Here is a 26,332-nt window from a genome sequence, read left to right on the forward strand (position 1 = left end):
TAAACTTAATATTCTCCTTCCACAACTTTTCCCATTCCTCAATCATGATGTTATGTCCCACATCCTTTGCCCACAAAATCATAGCATTTTTTGTTTGTTCATCTTTCGTGTGCCACTCTAGCAACAGTTTGCACATTCTGGAAAGTGTTTTCGTCTTAGGTTCTAATAATTCTGTTTCCACCTTTGACTTCTCTGTTTGAAAACCAATTACTCTATCCATTTTAAACACTTCATTTATCTGATGATATTGGAGCCAATCATCTAATTTACCTTTCAAATACTTCTGAGAAGCCCAAAACAAACATTTCATGTCAAAACAGAAGCTGGCCAGCGTGTTCGAGTCTACGCTTTTCTTTAGATCTATAACTCCACCTAGCTCCTAGAGCCATGATGGGTGGGGCCAAATCATATTTCCTTTTCTTCAATCCATCTCCCATGTAGTGGTGGCGGGCTGTAAGCTTTTCAGCCAGGCCCCCTCAAAAATGGTGCGCTTGGGGCCACGGGCCCCTAGCACCCCCCCATGTGACTCCCCCTGCCTGTAGAAATAATGGGGGTGGCTGGATGCAAACAGGCAGGTAGGAGAAATGTCAGGCACCCTTTTCTGTTGTACTGTAAACGTTAGGCTTTGAATGTATTCCTAGCATTTATTGCTACTGTGATTCATTTTGAGAACATCAGGAAAAGAGCGGGGTGGACTTTGGTCTTTAAATTTCAGCATTGCCCTGTGCGAGGCCCAAATTTGGAGCCCCGCCCACCTTTCCATTCTGCTCCATTCACTACGTCCAGCTTCCAAGAGACTCCAATCTACTCCCACTATAAAAAATCTCGCAGTGATCTACCCATTGACCAGAGTTGCTGAGCTTTTAGGGGGGAAGCTTCATCAAAGTTGTTAAGCTTTTTGGGGGGAGGATCGATCAGGTTCCCGCAATCGACCAGGATCAACCAGGGACCATAGCTGCCAAGTCTGCCACTGAAAAATGCGGGATCAGCAGCGGCGCGGCACCGGAAGTCGCTTCTACGCATGTCCGGACATGCGTAGAAGCAACTTCCGGTGCCGCTCTACCCGATTTCCGGTGCCCAGACATGGGTAGCGCGGCACTGGAAGTTGCTTCTACCAGAAATCGGGTGTCACCAGCACCGGAAGTCGCTTCTACGCATGTCCGGACATGCGTAGAAGCGACTTCCGGTGCCGTGCTACCCATGTCTGGGCACCGGAAATCGGGTGGTGCCAAGACCCAAAATGGAGCATCCTTGGCAGGTAGGAAATCTGGGGGATTTACGGGATTTTTGCCAATTCGGGCTGCCAGCGGAAAATGGTTTAAAATGTGGGGGTTTCCCACGAAAAACGGGAGACTTGGCAGCTATGGAAGGGACACCCCACGATCGACTGGTAGATCACCATCGACCGGTTAGACATCCCTGCACTACGTCATAGTTGCAATGCCTTACAACGCCCCCTAGGGTGTGCTGCCATAAATCCACCTCTGCAAAGAGCAGCATGCAGGGTCACCAGATAAAGAGGGGGTGGGGAAGAAATAATCCCTCTGAGATCTTGAAACTGGGTGGGCTAGAAATTAATAAGAAAGCACATAAAAATAAAACTTTAGCCGTTGTTGTTGGTCCAGAGAAGACAAAGTCCAGACCAGAGAAGAATGGCAGATTAAGTTGACAGATCATGCTGAAATGGAAAAAATGACCAGAAGAATCAGAAATCAGAAATTTCAATAAGGAATAGGGAACAGGGAAAATTAATAAGGAACAGGGAAAATTTATAAATTACTGTACCTTAAAAACATTGTAAAGAGTTAAAATCGTGAGTAGGATTGGAATAACGCTTGTAGTTTAATGGTGGGTTTTGGATATAATGGAGATGTAAAAGATTTGGATTATCATAAAAGATGCAGGAGGAAATGATTAATAATAGGACCCACAAAGGGGAGGAGGGAAGTCCAGGAGATTCTTGGGAATCTTGTTTCTATGTTGTAGGTTGGATATGTGAATGTAAAATTCTAATTTGAAAAACCAAATAAGTAAATTTATTTTTTAAAAAATAAAATAAAACTTCAAACAAAACAAGAATGGGAAGTTCTTCTCTGCTCCCCCAACTCCACATGGTTTCTAATTAAGGAACTTGTTGCTGTTTCCTTGAACATGCACATTTATTTCCAAAGGAAATGGTTTTACTTAGTAAGGAAGGAAATTATGGGGGGTGGGGCAGGGAATTGGAATGCTTTTTTTAATCTCACTGGGCAATCGTATCACAATCTTTGGCAGAATAAGGTGACATCTGATGTACAGTTTGTTCCCGGTCCTTTAAAAAAAATGTTCACTTCAGTGCTAGAATCCCCTGGAGGTAAGAGCAATCTTGCAGAGGTTCCTTCTGGGCCCAGCCTGACAACCCTTGTTGTTTCCAATACTTCTGCATCCCCTTGGGCAAAAGCTGTATCCTTGTGAATGAAACACAACACATGCAGTCCATCCAGTGCAGGATTTGCTGAGCTGTAAACCTCCAGAATCGTAAGTCTCACTTCGAATTGTCCTTCAACCGCCAATAACATTGTGAAGAATTCATTTTGATGTCTCATTGCCAGGATTTCTTCACCATACATTTTTCTTCTGTGTGGGATGTCCTAGTTGCATTAGAATATAACTTTGAAAAATTTTGTTACTTGCAGAGCTGTTCAGATGTAGACTCCGCAATATATGTTTTCAACATCACTCGTGAATCTTCTTTCGTTACTGCCAGTCATTAGGAAGCGTTTAAGGTTGAAAACTGATGCTTGAGTTTTAACATTTAAATGGATGATAAAATATTAAAGTGAAAAAGAATTTGAGGAAACTCTAGCCACTGCTTTGGTTTTTCCAGGGATTAGACTGCAATCCTAATAAAGGAGACACTTCTAAAGTGTTTGGGATGATGTTCCAGGGGATATAGGATTTTGCGAATCTCCCTCTTAAATTTACTATTTCCCTGTCTTTTTCCAGCACAGATTCATAGAATCATAGAACTGTGGAGTTGGAAGGGACCCCGAGGGTCATTTAGTCCAACCCCCAGAATTTCAACTAGAGCACCCAGGAAAAATGAAATCACATAAGGCTCTAACTTGATTGCAGCTCTTCATGTCTCAAAAAGCTAAAACACAGACAAGAAGCGAGAAAGAACAAGGCCATAGGTTTTGTTTTTTTTTAAAAAAACCCACCATGCAACTCTTTCCCCCCCTTTTTGGGGGGAAGATTAAGATTTTGAGAAAGGGTTCTGACCAGCTCAAGATGTTCCAGGTTTAACCGTTTTATGACTCCCACCCCGAGCCCAATGACATCCCACCAGAACTTTCTCCTGTGAAAGCCCTATGGAAATGGAAATATTCGTGTGGTTTTGCATCTCCTAGTCATTTATCTGGGTCTTGAGCAGAAAGACTTTTGAGCAAACCAGGCCCTTTGTGCCTTGAAAACGCTAACAGGAAACACAGAAGTGGGCTTGTGACAGGAGTGTTGTTGAAGAATAGGCTTCCCATATCATTCGTTATCGCGCGGAAAGGAGGCACCAAGTAAAAATTGAGGAAATGGGAAACAATTACTTACCGAGGGGAGGCGGGGAGTCCCACACTCTGTGAAGGCATCCGCTTCCCCCCCCCATTCCCCTCTTTAAATAAATCTTGAAATCCACATGCCTTTAAAAATCAGGACAAAATGTCTCCGAGGAGTTCTCGCAAGGCCAAATATCCTGTGTTTCTCGCTTTCCTTTGAAATGACTGTACAATGGAGAAGGTTCCTCTGACTTACCACAGCAGAGTTCGGACCCTCCAGATCTCGTTGGGGCCAGGGCCGTCTTAAGCATATCTGGCGCCCTGACGCGAAGATCCTTCCGGCGCCCCCCCACCCCACCCAGTTTCCCAGCACGGCTGTCTGGCGGGTGCAGTGTGCAGCACGGCTGCCGCGGGCGCAGCGGCGTGGCGCCCCCTGGTGGCCCGGCACCCTGGCGCATTGCGCCACCCAGCCTTGCCTTAGAGCCGGCCCTGGTTGGGGCCTCCCATCAGCCCCAGCTAGCATGGCCAGTGGTTTGCAATGATGGGAGTTGTAGTCCAGGCATATGCGGAGGACAACATGTTTCCCCACCCCTGTAGCAGAGCAACCAATCTTCAGCCAGCAAGAAGTATTGATGGCCACCGATTTGAGTGGCCTTAAAAGTGGACTAGACAAAATCATGGAGGCTATTGAAGGCTACTAGCTATGTTCTGCTTCCACTATCTAAGGAAGCATGCCTCTGACTGCCAGTTTCTGGGAATCGCACGTGGGAGAGTGCTGTTGAGCTCGGGTCCTGCTTTTGGGATTCTCATGAGAGTCTGGTTATAGCCACTGTGAGGACAGGATGATGGGCTAGACGGCAGGCTCCAGCAGGCCGTCCATACGTTATTTTCTGGCCCAGGAGGACCCACCTTTAACAATGGTCTTTAAGCCATTTTAATGCTTTGATCTCACTGCTTTCTTTGGATGTCACTATGGCTCAATTTGGTAATGAGCCTAGGAAAGCTCCCTTCCCTCACCCTGGGCATTTCTTTCCATTTTTTGATTAACCACAGTTCAGGTTTAAAAATAAAATAAAATAAATAGTTGTATTATAGTATTGTACAGTGGAACCTCGGTTTATGAACACCTCGGTTTACGAATTTTCGGTTTATGAACGCCGCGGACCCATCTGGAACGGATTAATTCACTTTCCATTACTTTCAATGGGAAAGTTCGCTTCAGTTTATGAACAGACTTCCGGTACCAATTACACCCATGCTTCGGGTTAAGTACGCTTCAGGTTGAGTACTCCGCGGACCCGTCTGGAATGGATTAATCCACTTTCCATTACTTTCAATGGAAAAGTTCACTTCAGGTTAAGCACGCTTCAGTTTAAGTGCTCCACGGACCGTCTGGAACAGATTAATTCACTTTCCATTACTTTCAATGAGAAAGTTCGCTTCAGTTTATGAACGCTTCAGTTTATGAACAGACTTCCGGAACCAATTGTGTTCATAAACCGAGGTACCACTGTATAGTGAAATACATCACAGACAAGAATAAGTATACAGTACTCCAAAGTGTGTGTGTGTGTGTGTGTGTGTGTGTGTGTGTGTGTGTATCGACAAAGGATGTGGGTCGCGCTGCGGTCTAAACCACTGAGCCTCTTGGGCTTGCCGATCAGAAGGTTGGCAGTTTGAATCTGCTTGATGGGGTGAGCTCCCATTGCTCTGTCCCAGCTTCTGTCAACCTAGCAGCTTGAAAGCGCACCATGCAAGTAGATAAATAGGTACGCCAGTGGCGGAAAGGTGAATGGCATTTCTGTGCGCTCTGGCTTCCGTCGCAGTGTCCTGTTGCACCAGAAGCAGTTTAGTCCTGCTGGCCACATGACCCGGAAAGCTGCCTGTGGACAAACGCCAGCTCCCTTGGCATGAAAGCGAGATGAGCGCTGCAACCCCATAGTCACCTTTGACTGGACTTAACCATCCGGGGGTCCTTTACCTTTACCTTTTTTACCTAATACGACAAAGCTCAGTCCTTAGTCTTCTGATGATGGGTAGTGGGGGAGGATGAACTTATTTTCTGCTCTCCTTTTCTGCTCTCCAGGAACTGAGTGATCTTTCTAGCAGAGAGAGGAAAGCATATTATTTGCAGCTGCTCCTTCTCTGGCTGATGGCCAGGCTGGACCTCCCTTTGCCATGATGTTCTTCCCGGGAGGTACAAGCTCCCAGGGATCCTTAACGTAAGAACGTAAGAACAGTCTGCTGGACCAGGCCAATGACCCATCTAGTCCAGAATCCTGTTCTCGCAGTGACCAACTAAATGCCATAGCCTTCTTGCATTTGGCAGAGCCCAGAATTTGCTTCTCTTCTATGGACAGGACCAGCCCTGTTCTCACCCTAAGGATCATTGGCTGAGACAGATATGCACACACATTCGCATGACTAAGAAAAAAGCCCCCCAACTTCTTTGCTGTGCAGTGTATCGCTTTGTTCTGCAGTAGCAGCGGCCCAGCATGTCTGTCTTTCTGTTGTTCGGCCCCAGCTCCAGCCCACCTACCGTAGCAGTTCAAAAGCACGTCAAAGTGCAAGTAGATAAATAGGTACTGCTCCGGCGGGAAGGTAAATGGTGTTTCCGTGCACTGCTCTGGTTCGCCAGAAGCGGCTTAGTCATGCTGGCCACATGACCTGGAAACTGTCTTCAGACAAAAACCGGCTCCCGCAGCCATTAAAGCGAAATGAGCACCACAACCCTAGAGTCATCCGCGACTGGACCCAACAGTCAGGGTTTACCTTTACCTTTAGCAGCGGCCCAGCATGTCTGTCTTTCTTTGTTCAAGAGCCAGTGTGGTGCAATGGTTAGAGTGTTGGACTCTGATGCTAGGAGACCAGGGTTCAAATCCCCACTCAGCCATGAGGCCACATGAGTGGATGACCTTAGATCAGTGATTCTTCCCCAGCATAACCTACCTCAGAGGGTTGTTAAGAGGATAAAATGGGGGGGGGGGGAGCTACGCAATGCCATATTGATCATTGGAGGAAAAGGTGGCATATCAATGTAATAAACAGCAAATATATTATTTTGGCTCTTTTCATCTAACATCGACAGTATGGTACATCATCTTGGCAGGAAGTGCGGCAGTAGTGATGGGAGAGCTTGGACGATAAGAGAGGATGCAAAGGGGAGAATAAAGGGAGAGCTTATTTGTTGCAGATCAGGAAGAGCAGGACGTAAGGGATAAGAAGAAACCCTTTTATTTGCCCTGTCTTGCTTTGGCACCAGAAGCCCATTAATACCATTATCGCAGCAATGTGTGTTGCAAGCCAGACTTCTGATACAATGAGAAGGGACACTTCTATCACATGGCAAATCTATTTACCCTTGGCTAATTCAGTCACAGTCTGAGGGTTTTATTGTACTTACCCTATTACAATTCTATCCCACCTATCTTCCAAGGAGCTCAAGGCAACATAGGTGGTTCTCCCTGCACCCTTCTCCATTTTTATCCTTAAAAATGACCCTGTGAGGCAGATTAAGCTGAGTGATAGTAGCTGGCTCATGGTCACCCAGAGATAAGCTGCGTGGGGATTCGATTTTAAAGTTTCAGGTCCTGTTTAATTTTCTTGAAACCTATGAAAGTTCAAAAATAAGAAGAAATACAAGGGTTGCAACCGAGTCAATACATTTTAATCAATTCGTCGTAAGAGGTATAATGGATTGAATGTTTAAAATTTCACCTGGTTAAAATCTTATTTCTCAAAAATATTTTTATTGTTCTTAGCTAATGCAAAACATGTGCCATTGCAGGCTACAGGATGGGTCCCACCACATGCAGTTTTGATTAGGTCATGTACTGAAATTATATTTCTTATTTTTAAAAAATCTGCTGCCTGATTAACCAGGGCATTCTTTTGTCTTCTAATGACCAACAGTGCTATCCTGTGCATATCTACTGGGAAGTAATCCCCACTGCGTTCAACAGAGCTTACTCTTATTTAACTGATTAAGCTAACTGACCGACTGACTGAACATTTCAGCTCTAAGAAAAACACAGAGCACATTTAAATAAATAGCACATTTCAAGTATTCCTAACAGGAATATATGAAGCTGCCTAGGGGACCCTCTGGATGAGCTATTTATTGAACATACATCCTGATTTGCTTGCACAAGGTTTATGTGGAGTTTAGATTACACCCAATCTTTATTGAGCATTTCTTCTGATTTCTTTATGGGGCTCTTGGATGACAATGAGCAGCCACCCCGGTCTGCGGAGGGGGCAGTATTTACTCATCTTCGCATTAGTCATTCATTCATCTCACTTTTCAATGCTCTCCCCATTGCTTTTCCAAACCACATAAAGTATTTAAAAAGTGGGACGACGCAGAGCTGTAATATATTTTAATTGCCCCAAACCTACAGTTTTGATTATGTGATTGAATCATTCCCAGCCTTAGACATTGATCCATATAACATCGGCAACGATTATCTAGGGTTTCTCAGAGAGGGAAGACTTTCCCAGCCCTGCCCGGAGATGCCAGAAATTGAACCCGGTACCTTCTGCATGCATGTACCACTGAGCTGTATCCCTTACTCTCCTGCAAGAAAACCCCACGGGAAGCTGTCTTTCATCAAGTCAGACCATGGGTCCATCTAGCTCAGTATTACATGACACTGGCTGGCAGTGACTGTCCAGGTGTTTTTTGTTAGACTGCTTTGGGAACCGAACCTTCATATCTGTGACATGCAAAGCTTGTGCTCAGCTAATGAGCTACAACCCTTCCCATGCATGATGTACCTTATCCCAGCAATATTTACAATAACCTTGCAAGGCAGGCCACTGTTCTGATCATCCCCCCCATATTTGCAGTGCGAATCCTGGGAGAAGAATCACTTGTTCAGGAACTTGCCTATGGAGTTCCCGGTTAACCCCTTTGAACTAAAGACCTCCCATATTCTGCTGTTCAGCTACTTTGCAACAACAACTCTCCACTCGTGGACACACCATAGCTGCCAAGTTTTTCCTTTTCTCGCGAGGAAGCCTATTCAGCATAAGGGAAAATCCCTTTAAAAAAGGGATAACTTGGCAGCTATGGGACACACCCACATACCCAGGATTAAGTCCCATTGAACTCGGTAGAGCTTACTTCTGAGTAACCAGGCCAAGAGATTTCAGCATGGAGCGAGAAGATCCTCCAAGTTCCAACTGTGGATCTGTGTTGTGATTATCTGCTTTCCCCCTTTATATCACCATAAATGATGAAATTGTACAAATACAAAAGAAAGCACGCCAGTCCAGAGGGGCAAAATCCAGAGTCAGGCAGTACCTTTATTTGGACAACCAAAATGTCACAAAATAACATGAGACAAAAGTGTGAGGGGATAAAGCCGGGGAGCGATCTTTATGCTTGCTTGCTTGCTTGCTTGCTTGCTTGCAACACCCATTCAATTCAGGAGAGTGAGTTACCGTAACTGGGAGTAAGACCCATTGAATGTAACTGCTCTGGAAAGTTGCAGTGGAACTTTCTAAGTAGGTACAGGTAAAAGCATTTGAGCACATTGATTCCTCTTTTGTCCCTTATTTTAGTCTGTAGACTCATTGAGGGCAGAGACCTATCTAATTTGCCTATTTAATTGCAGGGCACCACGTGAACATGGAAGATACTGTATGAATAACGTTTCCAGTTCACTGTAAGGCGTTTTCTGCTTTTCACACGCACGTGCACTATGATCAACAAGTCCCCCCCCCCTAACTCAGAAGTCCAGAAAATAAATGCAAGGGGTTTTACTCCCAATACAACTGTGATAAGAACGCAGCTTTTCTTGCCGCTCGTGCCTAGGTATCCAGACACGTGGGCGCTTCGGCGGAAAAAGATGATCCGATATGAAATACTGGATTAGTTAGCCCTGTGGCGTTATTCCACAGTCGCGCAGCTTAAGTGGTAATTTTAGACTTTGCACTGCTTGGTCTGACAGCGGGGGTGGGGAGCCTTTAGTTGTACTTCAAAACGTGCCCAGCTGAGTTTGGGGGTCCTACTGCCCCTTCTGCTGAGCGGACCCCAAAATAGTCCTGCCCTCCAAGTCCTGCCCCTAAAGACCCCACCACTGGGATCAAGCGGCGGCCAGGGGCAGCGCGACACTTGGCAGCTCGCAGGCAGCCGCACAGAAGACGCTTGTTGCTTGTCCCTCTCCAGCTCCAGCTCCTCCCCCCGCCACTGGAGCCACAAGCCGAACCTTTTCCATAGGCTGCTGCTGCTGCTCTTCTAAACTGCGCTCGCCGCCTGCCAGGCCTCGGAGCCTCTCGCTCGGACCCATCCGCCGTCTCCAGCGACGGACCCCCGGCGCCACCACCTCTCCAAAAGGCTCCCCAGCTCCAGGGCGCACGAGGCCCGGCGCCAAAGCGCACAGACCGTCTCCTCGGTCCCCGCGTGCCCATCCCGCTCGGAGGGCGCCGGGCTGCTCCCGCTGCCTCCCCGCCAGTCTCCGGCTTCCTGTTGGGGCTGCGCAGGAGCCGAGCCCAGCGGAGGTGGGGCCGGGCCGGCCCAGCACGCCTGGCACCGCGGGTTATGGAGAAGCGCGCCGGCGGGGCGGAGGATAGGCGGCGTGAGAAAGGTGAGGGGCGCAACCGGGAGAGTTCTTTGGGGTGGGTGGGTGGGTGTGTTTCAAAGGGGGTGTCGGGCTTGGAAAGCCGTGGGAATGGCAGGGCGATCTCGGTCTCGCCGGCGCTGGTACAGCTTTCGGTCCCGAAGCGGCTTACTCGGGAGTAAGTGCCCAGGACTCCTATGGGATTTGCGTCCAGGGAAGCTTGGTGAGACCTGGGTTCGTGGGGAAGGACACTTTAACCCGAAATTATTGGGCAGCGACTTCCATTGATTCGGATTCCACTTTTGGGGCGGGAGGAATGCTTAGAGACGCAGCTTGACACTCCCCCCTCCCCACATCTCTCTCTTTCATTGCACCCCCAACATCTCTCCCTATTTGGGACGCTATTCCCAAAGTTGCTTGCTCATAGCCGAGTCCTTTCTGCCTCTTTTTTCTTAACAGCGACTTCTCCCCTCCCCTCCTTTCCCCGCCCCCATCTGTGATTATTTTCCCAGAAGGGAAACCGATTCCCATTTTCCGCCCACCCCGGCTGTTGGATCAAAGCCTCTGGAGGGGAAGCGGGAGAGACGACCCGGTCTAAGCTGCGCTCTCCTAAAGGTCGAGACGCTGCTCAGAGACGCGGTCTAGAATTGGCAGCCGCAGCTGGATAATCGATTTCTCCGTTTGAATTCCGGGATCCGCCAATCGGCGGTTCCCTAAGCACTCTCGATCCCACTGAGAGTTGCTTTTAAATTTGTATTTATTCAGAAAGCGCTTAGGACCGTGGGAGAGCAAATAAACACTCCAATTTGCGAATATAGTATGTTGGTTTCGGTTCTGATTAGTTGTTCTCAATGTAATGGCAGCGAACGCAGAGAAAGATATTTGCGTTCTCCCTTGTCTGTACCTGTAGACCAGCCTTTCTCAACCTCGGGTCCCCAGATATTGTTGGGCTACAACTCCCATCAATCCCTAACCTCCTAGTTTGGATATGATGGGAGTTGTAGTCCAAAAAAATACAGAGACCCGAAGTTGGAAAAGGCTGCTGAAGACCCTTGCCTGGTTTCCCCCCCCCATCTCCCCCCTTTCTTTCCCAAGTTAAGCCTTTGGGAATATTGGATTTTGTTGATTTATCACGGTTGCGGATTGCAGATGGCCTGTGATACATTGGAGAGAGTGAGAGGGCAAAGCGTGACTCACAGCTATTCCTTTTCCTCTCTGGAGAGATGATCTGGAGGTGGTATTGGCAGAACATCCAGTGAAAGTAATCCAAGGTCATTGCCAGGAGTATCTTGACTCCAACAGAGTTGCTTGAAAGCAGTGTTTGGCCATTTCCACGATCCCTGTTTGTTTTAATTGCCCAGGAAGGGTTTCAGGTAAGAGAAAAAGGCAGTTAAGTCCTGTGCCCAAAAAAGTCATCTCAATTCCATCCCTGCAAAAGAGGTGTTGGGGTTTTCTAGAGATTTTTTTTTGGCGGGGGGGGGGGGATTCAATTCACTTTGGATTTAAAGGCAAACCAACCTAATTCTCACCTTTCAAAACAACAGGTGAACTTTTGAAACCAAAAGGCATTCTTCGAAATCAACACTTTTCTGAATTCTGCAGTGCACCTCCCCAGCCGAGTAGTGGGTGTAAAAATGCAGCTATTAAATGAAATTACAAATATGCATTTGCTTTGCTCTGTGGAGATGGGTATACTGAGCAACGTTGCACCCATCCGTTAATAGCAAAGGAGAGTAGCACTAGAATGCCGGTGGATTTCCACGAGGACCTAAACAAAAAATTGAAAACAGAGAACGGAACTGCAGAGAACTGAACCTAAAAGTGGGGGAATGAGAAGCTGAAATGGGCAGATTTGCCAAACAGCATTCTCAGGGCAGTTTTGAACTTTGCATAGCCTACTGTGTGTACAGTCTTGAGCACACCTTCCATTGTGAGAGGGCTGCAGATGGGACATGTTTTCTTTCTAAGAAAAGGCTTCTCCGGTGCCCCATAGCCTCCCTAGCTTCGGAGTTCATGTGCCTTTCAGGAAGCACGGTCCCCTGGGAAGGCTGCAGAATTCTCATCTGATAAAGCCCCATGGGATGAGCTACCTCTTCCTCTGGGCTTTAACTGAAGCTTGGAAACCTTGGGGAAGTTGGTACAGAGGGCCTGAAAGCAGTGGATGAGCTTATTTTCTATTTAAGGCCAAGTTGTTTTATATACCTTTTAAAAAAATTCCATAGTGATTTCTTTTTGAATAAAGTCTTAACTTAAAAGCAACAACAGCTGGCTGCCAAGTGCACAAAATGTAACTTCCCCATACTCCCACACCTACAGGAAAGCCCATCCTGGGACTTCATGGGCTTTTCAGGAAGTGCAGCCCCCCCCCCAAGCCTACAGAATTTAGACCCCTGGGGAGAGGTGGCTTGTTGAATGAAAGAAATGAGACTTGCAAGCTCCCTCAAAACATATTGCTTTGCATCAAACCCCTGCACCCCACCACTGAGTACTTTGTGAAAAGTTTCTCTCCGTTTTGCTAATTTTTAATACAGTTCACTAGGTAGCAATAAAGTTTTGTGGGGAAATTCTGGGACCCTGCCCCTTAAATGGGCTTACTCTTAAAGTAAGCATGTGTAGGATCAGGCTGTAAAAAAAAGCATACTGAGCCCATTGAGCACATGTAAATAATGTTCATGAAGGGAGAACCGAACGTGTGGTCTTGCCAGTATAAGTTTTATATTTGCACTTTCATTTGTACTTCAACTTTCAAGTGCATTCCCAGGGCAATTTGGTTCAATCGCAGCTTTAATGTTTTGCCATTTTAAAACAAGAACATTAAGCAACATTAAACGCACAATACCAGGAGTGGCAGTTGAGAGGATTTAAAAACAAAGCAGGGAACAGCATTATGGCGATGCACAGAGGTTACGAAGGGTTTGCTAGGTACCGAAATTGCATTAAGGTAGGCAGCCAGGGAAGAGGTGCCATCACGAAGTGGACCCTGTAGTCATATCTTAAATGGAGGGGCATCTGAAGAAAGACCTTGGTATATGGGCAGGCACATGTGGAGAAGAAAAGTCCATTAGGTGCCCTCATTGCAAGCCATGAAGTACTTTTAAGGTCAAAACAGCACTTTCAGTTGAGTGTGGATATCTTAACTGGGAGCCAGTACAGCTGGCAAAGCCCAGGTGTAATACGATTGTAACATGTAGTTGCATTTAAGACCCTAGCAGCTGCATTTTGCATTGATTGAAGCTTCCAGGCCATCTGTGAAGGCAGCCTCATGTGTAATGAATTGCAGCAGTCTAATCTGGATAATGAGGCCAGCCTGTTGGGAATGGCCTTGGCTGGTGTATCAGCGGAAGCTGGAATGCCAGCATAACCTGGTAGGAAATGGTCTAGTGGTCTATGGCAGTAACCTGCACCTCCAATGACAAAGGCGGATCAATGAGCAGAGCACCCCCAGACTGGGAACGTCTTTCTTCAGGGCTGTGTGCAATCCTCTCCAGTGCTGGGATGACCATTACAGATGTGAAGGCCTGGAAGAAAAACCAAAACAAATTGTTTCCAAAAATTTGGAGACCTTCACATTTCCATTGACTGTCACTAACCTGGGTGAGATGAACCACCCAGCAACAGGGTCTCCCACCTTGTATTGATTGAGTTTATGTTGATCAGCTCACATCCGTTGTACTAACACATACCTGAAGGTACATGATGCAACAGGTTTGCTGAATCAGGGCATGTTTGGGTCTCTTTGCTGCCTGAGTTGTATGGATGAAAGGCAGGATATGTATGTACGTAATAAGCAAATATGAAACCAAATTGAGGTTTGCATGTGGGAAGAGGCCATTGAAAGTGGAAATGATTTAGCTGGTCGTGTGGTCGTTTCATGATCTGTGTGGTCTTACTGTGGGGAGTTTCTCCCTCTCTGAATACAGAATACACCTTAAGTTGAAATATTTGTAGATATGTTTTGATTGCAGGTGAAATTCAGAACGATTAGTCATTCCGCCTTTTTTCCTGTTTACGGCTTGCTTAGATAAATGCAACAAGGTTTATTTGGCTCAAAATGCTAGTGTAGAGGTGTGAGCAATTGGCGTGGAACTGCAGAGGTGTTTTGAATTTCTGGAAGGTTCTCTCCCCCCCCCACTCACCTGTCACAAAATGGAACAGAAAACCCTTAAGAACTTGTATTGAATGTTTAGAATTCAGAGTAGGGTATTGAAGAAGTGAAGGGCTTTGAAACCGTATGCACTTTCGGCCAACAAATGTATTAGATTTGATTTTAGGAGGAAGGAAATGTGGACAATGAGATCTGGCTTATGGAAATAGCCTTGGTTGTTAATATCTGTTTAAAGTAAATTGTAGCAGCAACTCAACTAAAGCATCCATTCATGCCAGTTCCGGAGCTGCAAGAAGGACTTCCAGAAGCCGAGTGGAGTTTCCAGGCTGATTCATGCAGGATTAGGTAATTCCTGAGAAAACTCAGCAAATTGAAGGCCGGGATGGGGAACCTCTGGCTTCCAACTATAATCATTCCCAACATGTATGACCAATGGCCAGGGGTGATGGGGAGTTGTAGTACACCTGTAACATCTGGAGGGCCAGAGTCTTAGAGCTTTGGAGATGAAAGCTGGCACTTAGAACTGTGCCCGAAATGAAATTGTTCTTGTTCTCTTCAAACCCTGTGTTGATTCTTTGGTTCTGGGATGCTCTGTGTCTGGATTGTGGGAAAAAGAGAGAAAGAAAAGAACGTTATAAAAGGGTGTAACTGTATAGTGACTGGAGATGTTTCTATGCAAACAAGTGAAACATGATTCTGGCTGGTTGTTGGTTTGGATGTTGGCTTTGCATTAAGCCATGGCTCTCTAAATATAGGGCTGAAATTTGCCTCGGAGCTTAGTCCTTTTTCCAGGGAAGTTGCTGTGGTGTTGAAATGGACAGAATGTTAGGTATGGATTGGATTCAGGGTTTTTTCCCCTGTGCCTTGAGCCTCTCTGGGTGACTTTGGGTCCCAGTGCCAGAGGGGACCCTACGTATACTTCTCTCAGTTACTGATAATATCTCAGAAGCCTGATATTGTTACCTTGCAACAGCAGAAATGAACTTCGGAAATTAAATGCCTCTTGCATTGTACTGGAGGAAAGAGGAAAAGGAATAAAGCTTTGTGTGTGTCCCAATTCCGTATTGAACATTCCCTCCCGTATGAAATTGTGCAGAAAATTCCTGCACTGCAGGGAGTTGGACTAGATGAGACCCAATTGGTTTGTTCCAAATCTACAATTCTCCGATTCTATGACTTTCTCAAGGAGATGAAACATTCTAGTAGTCTAGGGCAGTTGCAAGGGTCTTAATTGTGATCATTTCCCTCAACCTGCCATGTTGCCACATTCCCTTTCTGGTGCAATTGCCTCTGTGTCTGGAGAGAAACACTGTTTGGGTTGGGCTGACGTGGATTTAGCAATGAGACTGTTTATAAAAAAAAAAGGTACGATGATGGAATCACAGTTTAGTCATTTTTCTCAGCTTCCTAAACATGTAACTGAAAACTCCAGTGCATTGGTAAAAGCAGTGGATGCAACAGAAATGCTGGTGTTTGGGGAGCATATTTTTCCAAGAGCATATGCAGATGGAACATTTCTCCTTCGAATTATGAAGTTCTTCAGCACCTTTGTCTGTCATGATGCGTTCCTCCAGTCATTTTTAATACCATATGCCTGCACATTAGGCAGACCTCTGTGAACCAAAGTCAGTGATACTTCTCAGCAGAGACTGCTGCAGTAGAAATGTTAATGGCATGCAGCACATGTAATGGTTGCAGCACAAGCCAGGTCTGTTTTCTAACCGTGTGTGTACTTGAATCTGAGGAACAGAGGACTCTGCTTTTGTCCACCTAGCTCAGTACATGTCTACACTGGATGGGGTCTCGGGCAAGTCTTCCTAGCCCTTCCTGGTTGGAATCTTCTGCATGCAAAATGTCTGTTCACTTCACTACTATAGCCATTTTCTAATCTTCTGGTATAAATCTTTTAACAAGTATATTTCTTCAGTGAACTGGGTGGCAACCAACACCACTATTTTATGTGGTTTTATGCAGTTTTATTGGGGTTTTATGTGGTTTTATGGGAATTAATGAGAGTGTGCAAATATCACTTTGTTTTCCCATTGATTTCAGTGAAAGATTTGGCCATCCTTCTGCCGTAGCTAACTCTGGTATGTTCAGTCCAATCAGATTCACCCCTGAACATCAGACTTCCTAAATCTCAGATGGATTGGACCAGAGGTCCCAATTTTATAGGGCACAAATGCAGCTTAACAGCTGTCTAAGCCAGGGGTTGTCAACATGGTGGACTTAATTACGTAAATAAATCAAATTTTATTTATTTAAAAGCATTTATATAAACCAGGCATCCCCAAACTGCGGCTCTCCAGCTGTTTTGGCCTACAACTCCCATGATCCCTAGCTACCAGGACATGTGGGTGGGGAAGATGGGAATTGTAGTCCAAAACATCTGGAGGGCCGAAGTTTGAGGATGCCTGATATAAACCACTCGACAGTGTACCTTATTTTAAAAAAAACCACACAATGTAGTTAAAAATGAAGCCTTAAACCAATAAAACAGCAATGTTAAAAGCATATAGAATAAGAATTTGGGGGATTCTGAGACACAAAACAGGGTCTTGAATCTGATCTTATGGGTCAGGAAAAGCATGCACAAAATAAGGATGTGTGAAGCAACTGATGGTTGCCGTTCTGTGTATGGCAAAGTGAAGGGCATTTAATGATATTGGGCTTGAAGTGGCATTTTGTGGTGCCTAAAAGTGTCCCCCCCCAATGCTGAAATTAGACTTGAAAAAAGCTGTCTACTGTAGCCAATAACATTAGGACGTGGTTTGTGTGCAATGCCTACAGCAGTTTTTCTTGTTTGCAAAAGGGCTACTGAGCCCTCAAAGTTTGGTCACCCCGACCTAAACTGAAATACAGTAGAGATCTCTGTTCTGTCAGTTCCACGTATCTCTTCTTTTTCCTCTCTACTCTCTATATGACCTTTCTGTGAACTGTACATAGCATTCTAGCCTATTTCTAAAACACAAAACAATGCCTGCCGTGCAAAGCGGTTAAGAATGAATTTGTTTCGTTTTCGTTCGTTCAAATTGCCACTTGTATTGTACTGTAAAAATGAATGGTGGAATAATTTGTTTAGTTTTAAAAACAAACAAAAACTAACAAGAATTGTGCAAAATACTATTTGTCCAACTGGGTTGTATGTTGCTGTTTTGTTTTGCATCAGATGAGCTATTTAAGACTGCTGCACTCAATTTGTTAGTCTTTATTGTTTTTGTTTAGAAATGTATAAAGCTTTCTTTTCTGTTTATACTGTTTCTCAAAGGGGGAAATGATCAGAAACTAATGTAAAATGTAACCCTCCAAGAAAATTAAGATTTTAAAGGAAACAATGTGATCTAAAAGCAAACATTTGCAGGGAAATTCCAAAAAACCAGAGAAACACTCCAGCGTTTAGGAAAGGCCAAATGTCTGCTTGAATAGGAAAGGCTTAACTGCTTGTCTAAACAAATCAAACTCTTGAAGCAGGCAAATATCTGATGGAAGGAATTGAAGCCGGGCTGATAATGAGAGACAGAGCGGGACCAGAAATATCAGCCTATTTAGAAATTAGCAGGAGGACAGGTGAAAAGAGAGCACCCCAAAGACTGAGGGGTGCAGGAGAATGTTCGGAGAATTTCAGGAGTTTTTAGAGAAAGTAGGAGGGGGGCAATGCTTTTAAAGTTTGTAAGGGTTTTTAAAGTTTACAAAGTGTGTGTGCATGAGTACAACACACACACACACCCCCACACACCTGCCCCCCCATTTTTGCACATTGTCTTGAAAAATTAAAACTAAGGTACTCCCAGTCTTCAAAATTTTCTGAAATTTCTCTCCGCCTTTCCCATTTTGATTGGGGAAAAAAGGTTGTAGGGGCAATATATTTTTTGTGTGTGTGTGTGTGGCTCTAGCATGAATTCCATAAACACATGGAAAAAAATACGATAGTTTCACGACAACTTTCGGTGATGAGAATTGGCCACGGCATTTATATAGCAGCTCTTGCAAGTGTTCAAAGCACTTAACTTTGTATCATTTGTAATCCTTGCAAGAGCCCCGTAAAACAGGTCAGTAATTTTATCTCCATACTGCAGAGAAGTGGGTTAAGAGAAAGGGACTTGTCTAAGTCCAGATAGCGTGTTCATGCAAATTTGAGTCTGTTTCAGCTCCGTATTTAGGGAGGACTTAGATAAGACACCAGTAGTCCCCCTTTCCCAAGCTAGTGGCCAATAATGAGTGAGTAGGCAGCTAACCTTTGCCTCCACCCCCTCCAGATGAACTACAACTCCCATCTGCCTCAGCCAGGGCAGCCATCAACATCTGACAGGCCATAAGTTCCTCATCCTGTGCTATTTCAAAGTGTTCTTTTTCTTTTCTTATCTGGCAGTTCTGGAGGTAGTAAGAATCTGGCAAGGTTGAGGACCTATTCTTGGAAGTTGCTAATCTGTGCACAGTGTAAGGCCATAAAGATAAAGTGGCTCAGAGTGAACCCAGCCATCAAATGTGTGCTTTGAACATCTCCTTATCCTGCAATTGCTTTTTATAATGAATGAGGTCCAGTAACAAAAAGGCAGCACCCACCCACCCTTTCTGTCCTTTTAGGAGAACCTTTGGGTTCCTATTGGTGCTCCATGCTGTGAGTGCATGTTATGCTCAAAGCATTGCCTCCTTCCTCATAGGGGATGTCTCTCTCCCTACACACACACATCAAGAGGACGTTGGTGCCATTTGCACCTCTTGTCCCACCTGATTGGGCTGTTGGCTAGTGGTCAGAGATTCCAAGTAGAGCTGGCTTCCCCTGATTGGTGGATCTCCTTCACACATGGTCATTTCCCGACCCTCTGAGATAAAAGGATTAAGCTTTCCATCTTCTCGATATCTTCCATCAATGCTTCATAGACTCATGCTCCTCTGTTGGCTGAAGAGGTTTTGTAAGTTACTAGGTCTTCCTTAGACATGCTTTCTTTCTCTAAAAGCAGCTCACTGTTTTCTTCCTCTCTCTCATACTGATAAGAATATTTTTGCTAAAAACAAAACAAAACACTGGAGGTGGGATCTGGTGGGGTCTTGCATTGCCTAACCAGTCAGTCTGTGCTCTGGACCAGGCTTCCTCAAACCCAGCCATCCAGATGTTTTGAGACTACAGTACAATTCCCATCGTCCCTGACCACTGGTCCTGCTAGTTAGGGATCATGGAAACCTGAATGCTGCTGGACTCCAGCTGCCATCATTCCTGACCCAGAGGGTTTGGGAGTCCCAACAACATCAGAGTGGGGTCACAAGTTCCCCGTTCCTTCTCCAAACTTTCAAGGCAAAAAACTGAGAATGGCTTATTGTACTCTCCCTGCTGGTAAGCAAGGTGGGAGTCCAGAAAAGCATATCTCCCTCAGTTTGCAATGATACTGCAGGCCTGACAAAGGCGACTAGTTAATGATTCCAAAATGTGTGAGATGGTAAATAACACCGCAGCCTGTCCTATCTCACAGGACATGGGTATGTGTGTTGCCCTTTCATTTTCCCTGCTGTCGAGAGGATGTTGTAGGACTGCGACAACTCTGTCCTCTTAATTTCTAGAGAATTTCAGTGCAGCTGTAGTCATGTCTACTCAGAATTAAGTCCCAGCAAGGTGAGTTAAGTCTCCTCACCCCACCCCAGAAAGCCAGTTCAGGAGGAGCCATGTTTATTTGCTTCATGGCTATCTATACATTCGATACTTTATAGCAGTGGTCCTCAACGTTGGGCCTCCAGATGTTTTGAGACTACAATTCCCATCATCCCTGACCACTGGTCCTGCTAGCTAGGGATCATGGGAGTTGTAGGCCAAAAACATCTGGAGGCCCAAGGTTGAGGACCACTGCTTTATAGCACAGAGCTTCAGCTTTCTTATGTTTTCACAGCCAGGAGTGCTGTTTTTTGGCGACGGGGTGAGCTCCTGTTGCTCGGTCCCTGCTCCTGCCAACCTAGCAGTTCAAAAACACTTCAAAGTGCAAGTAGACAAATAGGTACCGCTCCGGTGGGAAGGTAAATGGCGTTTTCATGTGCTGCTCTGGTTCGCCAAAAGCGGCTTAGTCATGCTGGCCACATGACCTGGAAGCTGTCTGTGGACAAACGCTGGCTCCCTTGGCCAGTAAAGCAAGATGAGCGCCGCAACCCCAGAGTCGTCCACGACTGGACCTAACGGTCAGGGGTCCCTTTACCTTTTCCGTGGGCCTCATTAACCTCAGTGATCCTACTTTAAGGTGGAGTTGAAAGATCACTGATGTTGGTTACTGGAGGGCAGAAACTAGGGAAATGTGCATTGCTGGTTGGATAGAACCCAATCTTATAGACAGTGGTCGTTAAAATGAGCTGCATTCTATACAGGAAACTCAGAAGAATTATTTTTAGAGTTGGTATAAAGCCAAAAATGGATTTGTGCATACCATATATATTTATATATAATACAGTACATTTAAGAATGGCCATGGTAATTATGGTGAAAAGAAGCTTAGCCACCCTTCTGAGGTCTGCAGGCAGTTCTAAGCTACGGAAAATACAGAGTAGCATGTCATGAGGACTGTAGTCTTTTGCAAGCCTGGGAATATTTTCCCTTGGCCTCCAGTGCTTTGTTATTTTTGCTGCCTAGAATTTTTGGGTACATGGAGTACAGGGTTGCTGTAGCAATGTGGCTCTGCCGATTATGAAAGCAGCGCCCTTCCCATGAAGGACGGCGTTTTTCTTCTTCTTCTGTAGCAAAGCTTGCAATCCGGCTGATGCTCAAAAGGCAACCGAGCCAACAATGTTAATCTTACTGAACCGTACAGTGTATTTTGTAAAGCGCCTGTTTTAATAGACACAGCGCTCTCGTTTTTCATCCCTGCATATCTGGCTTGGAATAAGGTACACAAACAGTCAGTTGAAGGTGCCGATTCATGTAACTGGACTTTGTGTACCTTGTGTACTGATTTTGTACCTAACGCTGGTGAATATATTCAGATCTGTGCAGCTTCCTTGGGTCCTTTTTATACGTTTTACCTGGAACTAATCTGCTGTGAATTCAACGTGGTTTTCTTCTAAGTAAGTACACATAGAACTGCCCCTTGTAAATTTTCTTGTTTGTGCATTCAACCTTGATGTCCTGAAAGTTTTGTATGACATCTAAAGTGTTAGTATTACATGGTATTGATCGCCTACAGATTCAAACTTGTGAGATATATACTGTACATCTTTCTTTCTTTCTTTCTTTCTTTCTTTCTTTCTTTCTTTCTTTCTTTCTTTCTTTCTTTCTTTCTTTCTTTGGTAAAGATTTTAATCAAGCCTTAAACTGATGTATCCTCCCAGAATGTCAACTTTGAATAATAAGTAACAAGGTAATGGATTTGTTAGAGCCCACAAAAAAGGTCAGAAAGGTAAGCAAACTTTGAAAAGCTTACTCACTTTTATTTTAGCATTAACAACTTGATAAAATTTGACTGTTACTTTTGAAACTCTTTCTGATGGACTAACTGTAGTTCTTAACTTTCTTCTTCTTCTGACTCGTGCAGAGATTGCAAAGGAATGCTTTTGGGTATTGAACGACTCTGTCTTGCAAAAGTTATTTAGAAGCAGTGAGATGGGTGAGGAGCTATGTATACTATTTGATGCATTTCTTAATACCGTGCCTTATTATTTGCAAAAATTAGGCCTTTTTTAGATTTGCCATAACCATGAGCAGTCTGCTTAAATAAAAAAAATAAACTATTAGGGTGGTTGGAGGGTGCATCATGTGGCTTCTGAATCCTGGCTTATTTCGAAGCTGTTAAGCATGGTTTTCTGTTACATGTGAATGAAGAATTATGGCCAGTTATGGCTTCCTGGTTTTTTCTATTGCCACTCATGTGAAGGCCTGCATTTGTGTACACAGTTTGTGCATACCCGGGTTTGCTAAAATGGGATTTTGGATTATGTGAATGCAGGCATTTCTTGCCACCAGCTCTAAGATTGTGATTACACCAACAGCCTCCGCAATGTACTATATATGTATTCTGAGAAAAACAGTTTGTGTAGACATCCCCTTAGGATAGATTTCAGAGGAAAAACCTGTCAAATAAATGGTGGAATGCTCTAAAACAGTCAAATATTTTCATAAATGGAATAATTATTAGGGAACCTCCATTTTATGAGGTTTCATTAGAAGGACTGTTCCTTTTTACTACTGTTGCCCTTTTATCTCCATATTTGTTGTATTGTATCATTCACTACATCTTGAAATATGGCCACTGGAATCAGGTTTATAGTCAACTGGACAGTAATGTTCTTAATCCTGTTTTGATGTAGATTATAACAGTTCAGACTTGCATCAATTTTAATCATTTTCCTGAGTAGTTAGATTTGAACAGTTACCCTTGTTTTATTTTTAAATCACCAAAGATACAAAGCTGGTATATCACTTTTTGTTTGGTTGTTCCGTATGTGAAATAATATTTCACACTGATTTCCTGAGCAACACTGGCTGTTTCAACAGTGAATAAATAAATGAAGTCTTTTAGTGTATTATGGCTAGAATAAAACTAATAGCATAGTACTGCCTTCTGAAATCTGGAGGTAATGTTGAATGGTTATATCTAACTTAGTCAGCAGACTCGCTGAAATCAATGGACAAGTCCTGATATATTTGGATGCAACTCAAAGTCTTAGGTTTGTCCAAACTACATTTGTTAACCTGCATTCTTTTCCAGCTGGCTGTTACATTCCTCTCACTATATGTGAGGATCTGGTGACTTCTGTTTCAGTGTATCTGAAGAAGTGTGCATGCACACGAAAGCTCATACCAATGAGAAACTTAGTTGGTCTCTAAGGTGCTACTGGAAGGATTTTTTTTTATTTTATTCCAGCTTTCTTTCACCTTTTTCCTTTTTTGCAAAATCGCCACATGAAATTCAGCTTTAAAGAAGAAAATAATTGCAGGCCTTCATGCTATGGAAACGAACTCTTTAATCCTGTTAGACTTGGTGTGACCCAAGGTTGAATTCACCTTGCACGTCAGCTAGTCAGCAAAGAGAAGGGGGTTAAAGTTTTTGAGTATCAGTTAGTTAATGTGTACCTGAGATGTCAAAATATTGCCACCTAGTGCTAAAATGGCAAAGCCTGGCAAACAGGAATCCTAGCCGATCAAGTGGTTTGTAGTTAAATCCCGCCTTAGGGTCCATGTTTTTGCCATGTCACAGTCCACAGATCTTTTCATCAAGGAGGAAACTTATATAGCAACACTTGCTGGTCAGTGCTGCTTCTGTGGACTCATTGCCCCCCTGATTTGGTACAAATATACCACACGACCTGCAGGGTCAAGCTCTGGAAAATCCAAGCTGTTGTTTAACTTTTTCCTGGTTTTCTTCAGTAAACTACAGGTGGATCATTTAAGATTGTTCAACACACACAAAAACTATTTTTCTTAAGAAGAAAAAAGAGGTAGGCTAGCCTTTCCATCTGTTGCATGGAGGAGCAAGATAGATGGACGGATATTTATTTATTTATTGCATTTGTATCCTGCCTTTTTCGTCCAAGGGCTCAAGGTAGCACACATGGCTCTCCCCCCCCCTTTCCATTTAATCCACACAACAGCTCAGTGCGAGGTAGGTTAGTTGATTATCATTTGATTTGGTAGAATGCCTGTTTTGGGGGGAAGGGCCGTAGTGCAGTGGTAGAAGCTCTGCCTTGCATGCAGAAAGTCCCAGGTTCGAGACCCTGGTGTCTCCAGGTATGGCTGGGAGGAATTCCTGTCTGAAACTCTGGAGGGCTGCTGCCAGTCAGTGCAATAGACCAGTGTTCCTCAACCTTGGGCCTCCAGCTGTTTGGGGACTACAACTCCCATCATCCCCAGCCACTGGCCCTGCTAGCTCAGGATGATGGGAGTTGTAGTCCCAAAACAGCTGAAGGCCCAAGGTTGAGGAACACTGCAATAGACAATACTGAGCTATTCAATCCATGGATCTGATGTAGTCATTAAGGCAGCTTCCTCTGTCATTCAAATTGTGATGCTGGGGAATGAGCCCATTGGAACTTCTCTTTGAAGTTGTTGGCGTCTGTCTGCCTCAAGAGACAATGGAGTGCACCCACTTCCATTGGTGAAGTCAAACCACTGTATTAGCATCACAAGCCTGGGCACTAGGGTGATGACTTTTTTACAACCTCATTTCCCTGTATCATAATTTGATGAGCTTTCATTTAAGATTAGATAAAATCTTACTTTCAAAGAGAATTTATTAAAAAAAACCTCACACACAAAATGATTTTTTTAAAAAAATATTTATCAGTTTTTTGACCATTTTTGAAGTCACTGTAAGCAGATATAAAATTGAACCCAAGCTTTAGAGTCACATATATACAACATTATATAGGGTCGTCAAACACACAAGGAAGCTTTTTTCAGCTGCAGTAACAGTATAGACTCCGCTAGAGGACAATGTTTTGCTACCTCTCCTGTAGGTTCTTTTCCCAGCATGCCCGGCAGGGTCTGCTGGCTGAGTTTTGAGGTCCTAAAAAGGGGCTTTTACCTTGTGCTTGTGTGACATTTGTATACCCTATGTTGCTAAGAACACTCCCTATTGTGGAATGTGGTGTTGTGTCCAAATTTGATACAATATATATATAGAATTGTTAATACAATTTTATGAAATGGTAAAACGGCACACAAAAAAATAAAAACGGTTTGTGTGTGACCTTTTTTAAATATTTCAATGGAATATACCTCGTTTTAGTCATCGATAGGCAAAAGTTCATCCATTTGTGCTACAGGAAATAATTTTTGAGGGGGAAAAAATGAAAAAGTCATCACCCTACTGGGCACTGATGTGGTCCAAAGGAAAGCATATCCATATGTTTGGCACCAGCTTGGCTGCAGGAGATGTCGGAAGGAGGCGTACGAGGCGCCATCCAACCATCTTAGGGACTCCTCAGTGGACTTGTGTGGGTTTACCCCTTAGCCTTTTCTTTTCCTTAAAATGTCCTGCAAAGCAGCAGAGGTTTAGGATCAGAGTTTTCCTTCTTCTAGATGGGCTGCCTTCCCAGGTTGATGAGCTCCATTTGCCCCTCACTCCCCTCCACAACACATGCAGTGACTGCCTTGCTGATCGTTCGACTCACTGTTGGTCTCATCTGCTCAATCCTTCAGAGCCTGTCTTCGCATGCGGGGGGGGGGGGAGTCTCTTTTTAAGTATTGCATTTGTATTCACCCTAAATATGATTCTGTATGTTCTTTAATTCTATACCGAAAGTATTTCCAATTAAGGCTTGCTCAAAATGTTTACGTGTGCGTGCGTGCGTGCGCACACACACACACACACACACACACACTCTTGAAGTAAAGTTCAATGCTTGCAACGAAAGGAGGAATAGGGCACAATGCAACTCTGCCATTAATTTGGATGGAAAAGGAAAAGGAAAGTCACTAATTCACAGTCTCTTATAGCTGAGCTCGTGGGAGAGTTGAGAGCAAACAAAAAACAGACTAAGGAAATCTCACTAACTGTTGAGAGAGAATTTGGATGTGTAAAGTTTATGAAGGCAAATCACAGACGGGGTGTGTGATGTATGCGTCTGTATTTTACTGGAATATGTTCAGAAGCTTTGACTGGCTTCCACAGAGGAGATAAATTGAAACCATGGGGTGATGATACCACCATAACACACAATTCTAGTAGGTATCATTTCCATTTATATTCCACCATTCCTCCGAGGAGCTTGAGGTGGCATGCATAGTTCTCCTCCTCACCGTTTTATCCTCACAACAACCCTGTGAGGTAGGTTAGGCTGGGAGTGAGTAGCTGACCCAAAGCTGGGGATGTGAACCCCAGTCTCCCAGGTCCGACACTCTAACTCCATATTTTAAATGACTATTTTAGACTGCCTGGTGAAAAATGGGTAGAGGTCTTTTTTCTTTTAGTAACTGGTGCATGCATTTTGTTAAATAAGAATATTTTTACACTTGAAATTTCTCCCTTACTAAATATGTGTAATAAATAATGTTGTTTACTGTATTTGGAAACCTCCAGTAAACGAGCTTTCACATCTTCTACAGCCTCCCTTGTTGGTTTAGTTCAGGCATCCCCAAACTTCGGCCCTCCAGATGTTTTGGATTACAATTCCCATCTTCCCTGACCACTGGTCCTGTTAGCTAAGGATCATGGGAGTTGTAGGCC

The 26,332-nt window shown here is 44.4% G+C and overlaps 1 protein-coding gene across 7 annotated transcripts in view; it reads left to right on the forward strand.

Moving 5' to 3' along the window:
• Positions 1-2,383: 2,383 nt before the first annotated feature.
• Positions 2,384-26,332, forward strand: part of LIFR (LIF receptor subunit alpha) — a 94,773-nt gene continuing 70,824 nt past the window's right edge. Inside the window, exon 1 of one of the 7 annotated variants that reach the window (XM_035100347.3) lies at positions 2,384-2,517. The gene's annotated coding sequence lies outside the window, so the exon portion shown is untranslated. Of the gene's footprint in view, positions 2,518-9,722; positions 10,118-10,197; positions 10,269-10,291; positions 10,314-14,449; positions 14,541-20,702; positions 21,234-26,332 lie in introns of those variants that run through there. The other 6 variants (XM_035100346.3, XM_035100351.3, XM_088653124.1 and 3 more) reach the window with 6 other exon arrangements.

This window comes from Zootoca vivipara, chromosome 10 (assembly GCF_965207765.1).
Source record: "Zootoca vivipara chromosome 10, rZooViv2.hap1.1, whole genome shotgun sequence".
Taxonomy (NCBI): domain Eukaryota; kingdom Metazoa; phylum Chordata; class Lepidosauria; order Squamata; family Lacertidae; genus Zootoca; species Zootoca vivipara.